Source organism: Haliotis cracherodii, unplaced genomic scaffold, assembly GCF_022045235.1.
Source record: "Haliotis cracherodii isolate W230 unplaced genomic scaffold, xgHalCrac1.p SCAF_12, whole genome shotgun sequence".
Lineage (NCBI taxonomy): Eukaryota > Metazoa > Mollusca > Gastropoda > Lepetellida > Haliotidae > Haliotis > Haliotis cracherodii.
In genome coordinates this window covers 36,807,445-36,820,130 of record NW_027266267.1, presented here as the reverse complement: position 1 = coordinate 36,820,130, position 12,686 = coordinate 36,807,445, and positions in this window count along the sequence as shown.

The window sequence follows — 12,686 nt, the reverse complement described above, 5'->3', positions numbered from 1 at the left end:
TGGGGTGCACAGGGTGCATGGGCTGAGAATGCACGCCACGTGCCGCATGACCTTATTCTGTTATTTTCCGATTATAAACCAATCAGAAGCACTATAAATCAGTGTAGCAGTTATTATTATGAACGCCATGAATACAAATAAGAAGGTTGTTGAAATGAACATTATAGAGGTTATCATGTGACTGGGGATGTTGTAACACTGACAGCGAGCGGTTCCTTTGATCTAAGCCGTACTGTTGCCTACAGGTAAAAGCACGGTTGTGCCATGTTCAGTGAGGCCGGCTTCCCATTGGCTGCCCCCCGTGAAGATTGCGGGGTAGAATAGGTCTTCAGCAACCCATGCTTGCCGTAAAAGGCGACTATGCTTGTCGTAAAAGGCGACTGACGGGATCGGGTGGTCAGGCTCGCCCGCTTGGTTGATGCATGTCATTGATCCCAATTGCGCGGATCGATGCTCATGATATCAATCACTGGATTGTCTGGTCCATACTCGATTATTTACAGACCGCCGTCATATACCTGGAATATTGCTGAGTGCGGCGTTAAACAACAAACAAACCAACCAACCATTGGCTGCCGTTACAGCAGTAAGCCCCGCCTAGTGAAATGCATTAGATACAACATTATATTGCAAAATTTTCAACAATGTTACGGAACTTAAATAATAAGTTGAACATTGTGAAAAAGACAAGACGAATTGAAAAAAATAGTGTTTATTCTTGTCAAGTAAATGTTGGTTTGTAAATAATCGAGTCTGAACCAGACAATCCAGTGATTGATATCATGAGCATCGAACCAACATGCATCAAACCAAGACAGCGAGCCTGACCACCCGATCCCGTTAGTCGCCTCTTACGACATGCATAGTCACCTTTTACGACAAGCATGGATAAACGATATGAAAAATAATGAACAATGTAGTTCAGCTTTCAACTAATAAAAGTAAACGTTCGGAAATCGCTAATTTAAAGTCAGCAGTAAAAACTGAAACAGATGTCAAGGCTCTATGCATTACACATCCATTATAAAACTGTAAAATAATATTGTCAAGGAACTCAGTTTTCAATATGACGTTAACGTTCAAGCGCTTTTCTGCAGGAAACAAACATTTTCACCATATCAACTTCAATTCAAGATATCTTGAAATAAGTTATACAAATGCATTACAGATATCATTAATTCGTTTTAGATATCTTTAATTCAATTAGAGATGTCTTTAATTCAATTCAAGATATCATTAATTCTGACCGTTACTGATATCAAACATCCAAATAAAGATATCATTAATAATTTTGATAATTTTTTATCAATTATTGATATCAGTTATCTAATTGAAGTAACATTATTAGAGTAACGTCTTTAATAATGGCAACAATTGAAGATATCAATAATTAATTATTGATATCTGTATTTAGCTTCAAGATATCAGGAATTGAATTACTGACATCATAACAAAACATGATATTTTGATATCTTTAAATCAATTTAAGATATCAGCAATTCTTTTCAAGATATCAGTAATACGCTTCACCATATCCTTAATTCATTTCATGATATTTTAAATTTTATTGCAGATATCTACAATTATCTGTATTTAAGATATCTTCAATTCCATTCACGATATCTTCAAGTCAATTCACGATATCTTTAAAACCATTGAAGATATCTGTAATTCCGTAACAAATGTGAAACGGCTTGCGATATCACCGCTCGCTATCAGTCTTACAAGTCAGTCACCCCACCCTCGGCTCGCCATTGGTCTAATCACAGCGGGGCACGGGTGGCCCAGTCGTCTAAGGCGCCACGATTCGCTGTGCAGAGTTGCGTCCCCTGGACACGCCAGAAACCTATGATTGTGGGTTCGAATCCCGGTTCGCCCCGATTATGTTTCTAGGTTTGTCAGCACCATACCCGTGCTCGTGGGTTTCACCGAAGCAGTAAACGTGTGAGACCTGCATCACTTCGGGCTTTCCTCCCACATTAAGCTGACACGCCGCGATATAACTGGAATATTGTTAAAAGCGGCGTTAAACCCAACTCACTCACTCACTCTAATCACAGCACGGTTCGTCTCGGCCTTTGATTGACATGCAAAAGGGTCGATTACCTCGAGGTTACTAGGCCAATGTCTCGGGATTGCCTAAAAGTCGGGCCAAGAAAAGTCGGGCCGGGCCGGGCCAGGCCAGCGGGTAATACTAAAAATGGATTGCAGAATAATAAAACGAAACGCGCATATCTAGGCAGATCTCAAATGTCCACAAACGTATAGTTTTGGTCATTTAATTGAGTTTGAATAAAAATGCACCTTCAACAATGCAATTAACTGATGATTATGACTACATACCTTGAGTCTCGTAGAAAAGTCAGTGTCTTGACTGTGTGTATTCTTTGATTAGAATGCTTCTCACCGACCTTAGCGTGTAGGGGTGTGATGTCCTGGGCAGGAAACGACAGTGTTTTGACTACTCTTCTTTCATTAATTAACGTGTTAAGGTAATTAACCTTTACTAATTCATGTTAAACCAACACAGGATGTTTTCTGGAAGTGGATATTCGCGAATGTCATAGGACTGACACGACACGTGTTAATAACTGTCCAAGCACTTCTAAAGTTCCTAACATTATTTATATCTAAAGACTAGTATTATATCTAATTATTTACCACTTTATTGTCTCATATTTCAGTAGTTAAAGAAAACACAGAGCTCAAAGTGAAGCCTTTTTCACTCTACATTCTCAACATAGTCTCTATCAGAAGTGTTTGGCTTGTGTTGGGTCCGACTTGCCCCGGGCGGTCAAAATGCACTTTAAACACACAAATGTATCATCAAATGTCTTTAAATCTATAGACTAGCATTATATCTACCTAAATACCACTTTATAGTGTCTCAGTTCACTGCATTTAAAGAAAACAAGGTGTTCAAAGTGAAGCCCTTTCCCTCTACATTCTCAACATAGTCTCTATCAGAAGTGTTTGGCATGTGTTGGGTCCGACTTGGCCCGGGCTGTCAAAATCTACTTTAAACACATAGATGTATCTGCAAAAGTGTTTACATCTATAGACTAGTGTTATATCTACCTATACACCACTTTATAATGTCACAGTACATCGTATTTAAAGAATACAAGGTGCTCAAAATGAAGCATTGTTACTGTATTTTCTTAAGAAAATCTATGTCAGAAGTGTTCGGTCCGACTTGGTCCGGGCTGTCAAAATCACTACACTACACGAGTAAATAAAAATCATCATACGTCTTTCCCCGTGGTAGAATTATACTCACTTATACTAAAAAGCGCCAATATAATTATAAAAAAAAGGAAACAAATGTTACGAAATGCATCGCACTATTTTGTATGCGCACAATGATCCATTGTTCACATTCGTTGTACGGTTCACGTGCTGACAGACCCTCTGACCCCAACGCCGCTACAACGATTTACTACGATCTACTACAACTGAAAAAAACAAACGAGAATGGGTTTGGGAGATGCCACGCTAGTAGAATGGGCAAAATGTTTTTGCTATTTAGAGTCTAATCGGTGGCTAATTCGAGTACCAAGCGCCCACTCACCTTTTACGAACCAATATCGAGATTTAGAACCACTTCAACACATAAAACCGTCTAATTCAGTTGCTATTACGAATTAAATCGAATGTAACTGACTGAACGTACCTCCTTTAACGGGATTCAACAGCCCTCAAGCTGCAGTCTTCTACCCTGAAATACTAGATGGGATATCAATTTCCGACAAGCTTTGTGTGCAAAGCCAACAATCCAAGGCAACTAGAGCATGTTAGTGTGACGTCACTACACAACCCGTGCACAGAAAAACATTAACACAATCAGGGCATGACTGACTATATCTGTGACCTAACTACACAGCCCGGGTATGGAGACACTGAAACATAACCAGAGCATGACTGACAGTGTGACGTCACTACACAGCCCGGGTACGGAGACACACTAACACAACCAGAGCGTGACTGACAGTGTGACATCACTACACAGCCCGGGTACGGAGACACACTAACACAACCGTGACTGACAGTGTGACATCACTACACAGCCCCGGTACGGAGACACACTAACACAACCAGGGCGAGGCTGACAGTGTGACATCACTACACAGCCCGGGTACGGAGACACACTAACACAACCAGGGCGTGACTGACAGTGTGACGTCACTACACAGCCCGGGTACGGAGACACACTAACACAACCAGGGCGAGACTGACAGTGTGACATCACTACACAGCCCGGATATGGAGACACACTAACACAACCAGGGCGTGACTGACAGTGTGACATCACTACACGGCCCGGGTACGGAGACACACTAACACAACCAGAGCATGACTGACAGTGTGACGTCACTACACAGCCCGGCTATGGAGACACACTAACACAACCAGGGCATGACTGACAGTGTGACATCACTACACAGCCCGGGTACGGAGACACACTAACACAACCAGGGCGAGACTGACAGTGTGACGTCACTACACAACCCGGGTATGGAGACACACTAACACAACCAGAGCATGACTGACAGTGTGACATCACTACACAACCCGGGTACGGAGACACACTAACACAACCAGAGCATGACTGACAGTGTGACGTCACTACACAGCCCGGGTACGGAAACACTGAAACATAACCAGAGCATGACTGACAGTGTGACATCACTACACAGCCCGGGTATGGAAACACTGAAACATAACCAGAGCATGACTGACAGTGTGACATCACTACACAGCCCGGGTACGGAGACACACTAACACAACCAGAGCATGACTGACAGTGTGACATCACTACACAACCCGGGTACGGAGACACACTAACACAACCAGGGCATGACTGACAGTGTGACATCACTACACAACCCGGGTACAGAGACACACTAACACAACCAGAGCATGACTGACAGTGTGACGTCACTACACAGCCCGGGTACGGAGACACACTAACACAACCAGGGCATGACTGACAGTGTGACATCACTACACAACCCGGGTACGGAGACACACTAACACAACCAGAGCATGACTGACAGTGTGACGTCACTACACAGCCCGGGTATGGAGACACACTAACACAACCAGAGCGTGACTGACAGTGTGACGTCACTACACAGCCCGGATATGGAGACACACTAACACAACCAGGGCGTGACTGACAGTGTGACATCACTACACGGCCCGGGTACGGAGACACACTAACACAACCAGGGCGTGACTGACAGTGTGACATCACTACACAGCCCGGGTACGGAGACACACTAACACAACCAGGGCGAGACTGACAGTGTGACGTCACTACACAGCCCGGGTACGGAGACACACTAACACAACCGTGACTGACAGTGTGACATCACTACACAGCCCGGGTACAGAGACACATTAACACAACCAGGGCGAGACTGACAGTGTGACGTCACTACACGGCCCGGGTACGGAGACACACTAACACAACCGTGACTGACAGTGTGACATCACTACACAGCCCGGGTACAGAGACACATTAACACAACCAGGGCGAGACTGACAGTGTGACGTCACTACACGGCCCGGGTACGGAGACACACTAACACAACCGTGACTGACAGTGTGACATCACTACACAGCCCGGGTACAGAGACACATTAACACAACCAGGGCGAGACTGACAGTGTGACGTCACTACACGGCCCGGGTACGGAGACACACTAACACAACCAGGACGAGACTGACAGTGTGACGTCACTACACAGCCCGGGTACGGAGACACACTAACACAATCACTATTGTAGCAATGTACGAAATCTTTGTATTGAATGAATATACTGAATCTCTATTGAATCACTAGTTTATATAGTATTGAATCACTGCTAAATCAATGTATAGATTCTCTGTAATGAATCAATACTGAATATATGTATTGAAACACTACTGGATCAATGTCCTTAATCTCTATTGAATCAATATTGAATATCTGTACTGAATCTCTATTGAATCAATGCTTAATAACTGTATTGAATCAATGTACTGAATCTCTATTGAATCAATGCTTCATATCTGTATTGAATCAATGTACTGATTCTCTATTGAATCAATACTTAATATCTCTATCGAATCAATGTACTGATCCTCTATTGAATCAATACTTAAAATCAGTATTGAATCAATGTACTTAATCTCTATTGAATCAATACTTAATATCTGTATTGAATCAATGTACTGATTCTCTATTGAATCAATACTTAATATCTGTATTGAATCAATGTACTGAATCTCTATTGAATCAGTACTTTATTCAGTATTGAATCAATGTACTGATTCTCTATTGAATCAATACTTATATCTGTATTGAATCAATGTACTGATTCTCTATTGAATCAAAACTGAATATCTGTATTGACTCAATATACTGAATCTCTATTGAATCAATGCTTAATATCTGTATTGAATCAATGTACTGAATCTCTATTGAATCAATACTTAATATCTGTATTGAATCAATGTACTGAATATCTATTGAATCAATACTTAATATCTGTATTGAATCAATGTACTGAATCTCTATTGAATCAATACTTAATATCTGTATTGAATCAATGTACTGAATCTCTATTGAATCAGTACTTTATATCAGTATTGAATCAATGTACTGAATCTCTATTGAATCAATACTTAATATCTGTATTGAATCAATGTACTGATTCTCTATTGAATCAAAACTGAATATCTGTATTGAATCAATATACTGAATCTCTATTGAATCAATGCTTAATATCTGTATTGAATCAATGTACTGAATATCTATTGAATCAATACTTAATATCTGCATCAACCAAGTCAGTAAGCCTGACCACCCGATCCCGTTATTCGCCTTTTACGACAAGCATAGTCACCTTTTACAGCAAGCATGGGTTGCTGAAGACCTATTCTACCCAGGATCTTCACGGGTAATATCTGTATTGACTCAATGTACTGTATGTCTATAATGCATTTATGAAACTTCTCAATCAGTGTAATGACTTTGAACACAATGAATGTACTCAGTTACTTTTGCAGAATAAATGTACAGATCACGGTACTGAATCATTTGTTGAATAAGTTATTGAATCATTTATTGAATCAGTTATTGAATCATTTATTGAATCAGTTATTGAATCATTCATTGAATCATTTATTGAATCAGTTATTGAATCATTTATTGAATCATTCATTGAACCAGTTATTGAATCATTCATTGAATCAGTTATTGAATCATTCATTGAATCAGTTATTGAATCATTCATTGAATCAGTTATTGAATCATTTATAGAATCATTCATTGAATCAGTTATTGAATCAGTTATTGAATCTTTCATTGAATCAGTTATTGAATCATTCATTGAATCAGTTATTGAATCATTTATAGAATCATTCATTGAATCAGTTATTGAATCATTTATTGAATCATTCATTGAATAAGTTATTGAATCATTTATTGAATCATTCATTGAATGATTGTTGTTAGTGTTGTTTATGCTGCAATCAGCAATATTCCAGCATTGTAATTGTGGCCTGTCAATAATCATATCTGGCCAGGAACTGCAAACAATGATAACCTGTTCATTCCAAAACTATTTTCCATGTAGGGCATTGGGGTAGCCTCGTGGTTAAAGCCTTTGCTTTTCACGCCGAAGACCCGGGTTCGTTTCCTGACATTGGTACATGTGTAAAGCCCATTTCTGGTGTCCCCCGCCTTGATCCTGCATGACTTTGCTAAAAGTGGCGTAAAACCATATTCACTCACTCACTCAAGTGACTAGGGAACTCTCTATCCTTGTTCCCGACTGAAATATTCTTCTGAATACTAATTGTGATTTAAGTTGTAAAACAAAAGCAGAGAGTTACATCGTCACTTTATTTCAGACTAGTTCGGCACAGCAATTCCAAGATACAAATAAAGTGGCTGAGAAACATAGAAATATACATCACACAATAGACACAGTTGTAGACCTTTGCAAATACATTAGATACAAACTTCAGCGACATGCAAGACGTGAAACAAATTAGTAATCACAATCAACAAGACTGAATGGCTGTGATAAAGCATCAGGATTCTTCATATTACCGTATTCGCCGTTATAAGCGCCAAGGGCGCTCTCAAAATAAGAAATAGTGGGCTCTTATTAGAATATTATTTTGGTGAAAAAAACAGAGTTGAAAGATAAATTTGGAGGTTTATGCTGACAGCCTGAAATGTTTATATACGACAGATATATTTTTCCAGAATTTAATTGCCCATAATTGAGGGTGCATATTACGCATGAGTGCGTATTATACACGAATAAATAGGTCTTGTGTACATTGATCAATCAGAAGGGTGGTAATTGGGATTGTTCACAAGCCAATATATTAGCAAATATCGCCGTGGGTGCTTATTACGTCGAATACGGTACTATAACCTTATCAGTCAGGCCATGAAGGATCAACTATAGTACTGTGAAAGAATCGGGTGTTCTTTAACTTCTTTAGAGCAGTATATGTCTAGTGTAAAATATGTCATGAAGTCAATGCAACGAACCAAACCATTGACAGTTAAAAACAAATCATCAAACAACATAAACACTATTAGTGAGCGAGTATTGTTTTAAGCCGCTTTTAGCAATATTCCAGCAATATCACAGTGGGGACACCAGAAATGGGCTTCACACATTCTACCCATGTCGGGAATCGAACCCAGAATTTTTGGTGTGACGGGCTTCCCTCAAAACTGTGTACCTGTTCGTCCAATTCCACATAGCACAAGAAATAATGAGCATCATCAACAATAAATATGTTTTTGTGAAATGTTGACAAATTTAATTAAATTTGAAGTGCAGATTCATAAAAGGAATTAACAATGTGACAACTTTTCATGATGATTACTTAGAAAATTTATCAGTGCTTACAAATGATTACGTTTTTTTTAATAAGAGAATATTTGTTCAGCTTTTAAAAAAAATAAGTGAAATTTAATCATGGTTTTCATTTCAAATTTCAGTCTCATAGTAAGCGAACTAAGTTTAATAGTGGGCCCAAATAACATATACTACTCAAAAGAAGTTAAAGAAAACCCAATTTTTTATGTGACTCTAGTTAATCTGTCATAGCTGGTTGGTATTGCTACACATAGCCTTCCAGCTGTTGGTGATCTCTGACTTGTTTTGAGTAGTATAGTGAAGCATCCCATGTTCTAGGTAGTCGTGGCACCTTATCGGAAGTTGTAGACATGCCGGTATCAATATCATCTGTTTGTTGTGTAACGCCGCACTCAGCACTTTTCCAGTATTATGAGTGAGTGAGTGAGAATTGTTTTACGCCGCTTTTAGCAATATTCCAGCAATATCACGGCGGGGGACATCAGAAATGGGCTTCACGCTTTGAAACCATGTTGGGAATTGAACCCAGGTCTTCGGCGTGACGAGCGAACGCTTTAACCACTAGGCTACCCGACCGCCCCTCAAACATTATGACCTTCACCTGTACATAATCGAGTCTGTGCGTATCATAGATCACAAGGGACCAAACATATGATAGTCTTTGGGACCTGGGATTTTTTTCAAAATTGCAAAAACATATTTCGCCTCAATCTTAACACACAAAAATACATGTTTGCTAGACATATCAGACACGGAAAAAATGTGGGGGAAAATATATAAAAAATAAATTCAATTGCTAGGCTCCTCCTTTCAAGGTATTTTTTGGTGGTTTTTTTTATAACTGAAACAAGACAAGTGAATATCTACATTTTCAGACACTAGACTGTCCAAAGTCTTGTAGACTTACAACGGAGGTTTTGTATAAATATGTTTCAGGGTCTGTAGTAGTCTGTCTCAAAGTGCCCGAACCATATTATTTTCTATTCTGCCCAGCCCTTACTGTAATGCTATAGCCGTAAATGAAGCAAGTCTAGATTTTCCTCAGGTCTGAATCTCCCATCTCACTGGGGCTCCTTTTCAATTTAAATGTAGTTGCTTGTTTCTATCAAAATTATATATTTTCGGACATGAAGCATTAATTTAGGTTTGAAGGAGAGACTTGGGAGCATCCTTTTCATGATAAATAGGTCTTTTGTCTCACATTTCATCAAGAATCTGATTGATTGAAGTTTAGATACGACCAATTTTACATGAATGAGTGAGTGAGTTGGGTTTAACGCCGCTTTTAAACAGTATTCCAGTTATATCGCGGCGTGTCAGCTTAATGTGGGAGGGAAGCCCAAAGTGATGCAGGTCTCAGACGTTTACCACTTCGGTGAAACCCACGAGCATGGGTATGGTGCTGACAAACCTAGAAACATCATCGGGGCGAACCGGGATTCGAACCCACGATCATAGGTTTCTGGCGTGCCCAAGGGACGCAACTCTGCACGGCGAATTGCAGCGCCTTAGACGACTAGGCCACCTGTGGCCTCACTTTTACATGATAAATTAACCTAGTATTTTTGGAACTGTAAATCTGGAGCGATCTTGACAGAGATCAGGATTAGTCCAGACAGGTTCCGCTGCATATCCGGAGATGTTCGAACTAACAAGTAAAAGGCCTCCCTTAACACAATATCACAATCAACACATCTATCAAAAAACACAATTTGAAAAACATAGTGTACACAAGTCTTTGAAAGGCATTTAGAAGTGATACACATAAGGAAGAGAATATATGGATGTCAACTTCTTTATTATGAGGAACACAACGTTTCGGAGTATATGCTTACTCCTTCATCAGGTGAATGAATGCTATGAGGCAGGGAGCATATATATGTACATGTAAGGCAACAAAAGTAATACCGTATTCGACGTAATAATCGCCCAGGGCGCTCTCAAAATTAGAAATAGAGGCTCTTATTAGAATATAATTTTGGTGAGATTAAAAACGAGGTTGAAAGATTGTAAGTTTTGTGGTTTATGCTGACAGCCTGAAATGATATAAAAGAAGAATGTGTGCGTATTATACACGATAGATATGTTTTCGAGAATTTAAGTGCCCATAATTAGGGGTGCATAAAACAAACGAGTGCATATTATACACAAATAAATAAGTCTTGTGTACATTGATCAATCGGAAGGGTGCTAACTGGGATTTTTTACTAGCCAATGTATTAGCAAATATCGCCGTGTGCGCTTATTAGAGCGGGACGCTTATTACGTCGAATACGGTAAGATAACAAAAGGTGGAAATATACAAGGCAGGCCAACAGATAATTGAATCTGATTGGTGATTAGCAAAAGACAATTACTGTTAGGTGTTAGATTCTTTTGTCTTTTGCTAATTTTTAATTCCAATTTGGGAATTTATCACTGACATTTTGTACAGCCTTGGGACCGAATATCGGTCTCTGAGCAGGACTATATAGATCCCTGGATAGGCGTCATATTCTTCCCACACAAAAGGGCACTGTATACAAGGCCGTTGTTAACTTTTTTTGACAGGGGGGGGCAAATATTTGTACAATTATCACTTGTCCCCAACTTGATTCAAATAAAACTGTTTTCAATAAAGAATCTAGGGGGCAACTGCCCTCCCTGACCCCCTCCCCGGCAGGCTACAGCACTGGTATAGGATGTTCCATGATTGGTAAAATTGTGCTTGTCCTGATAGTATTTTTCAATCAGATCAGGGTAATGTTTGCTGTTGTGCAGTAAGGCAAAGTTTGAACAAATATAGTGGCAATCAGATGGAGTAATTCCAAAAATGCATGTAGAAAATCAATAAACGTTTAAAAATCAGTTTAAAATCAACGCACTAGAATTCATAATCTGTATTTTGTAAATTTGCAATCAATTATTTTTATTATTGGCTTGGAACACAAAATGTAAATTAAGTCAAAAGAGTTGCAGAGTGCTCTGCACACACAAGTTTTGGTTTTAATTGTTTCCAATTTTTTGTGCATCCAATAAACAAAAAAGAACTGTAAAGTTACACTGCTTTGATGAGACATATCTATTTGCAATAAACCGTTTCAGCCCTGAACACTTAAATCAAGAGACTCGGGACAAACACTGTGAACAAGGGAGGTAACTCTATGAAACTACTGATCACATACCAAGTCTGTACACGTCTGTAAAAGTCTCAGATTTCAGAGAACTGTCATCTGCTGACTCTTGTGTCAAAACTCTCATTAAATGTCTCATGTTTGTTTGTTTGTTTGTTTGTTTGTTTGTTTGTTGTTTAACGTCACACTCAGCAATACATTCCTGCTATATATATGACGGTGGCCTGTAACTAAATAAGTCTGGACAGGACAATCCAGTGATTGGCATCTAACTATGCATTTGGTATACGATGGCATCAACAAAGTCAGCTAACCTGACCACCTGATCCTGTCAGTTGCCCCTTGCGAAATGCCTCATGAACTCGGATAACGTCGGCATTGGCAACACAGGCTTATTACAACCATGGATGAATATACTAATAATAATGATAATTTACAGATGCGCAATAACGGGGAAAACCAGTCGCGAGTCCTGGAATATACAAATATCAACACGACAACGTTCAAGGACACTTTGTTAGTTTGCTGATGAGGTCTCAAGGCTCAATTCATGTTCTTCATTCAGTTGAAAAAATGATGGCAAAATATTTGAAAATAAATAACGAACTGAATGTTGACATGAAAAGCAATTATTAAGACATCATTGCTAGGAAGCCTATATACAAAGTTTCAGATCCAA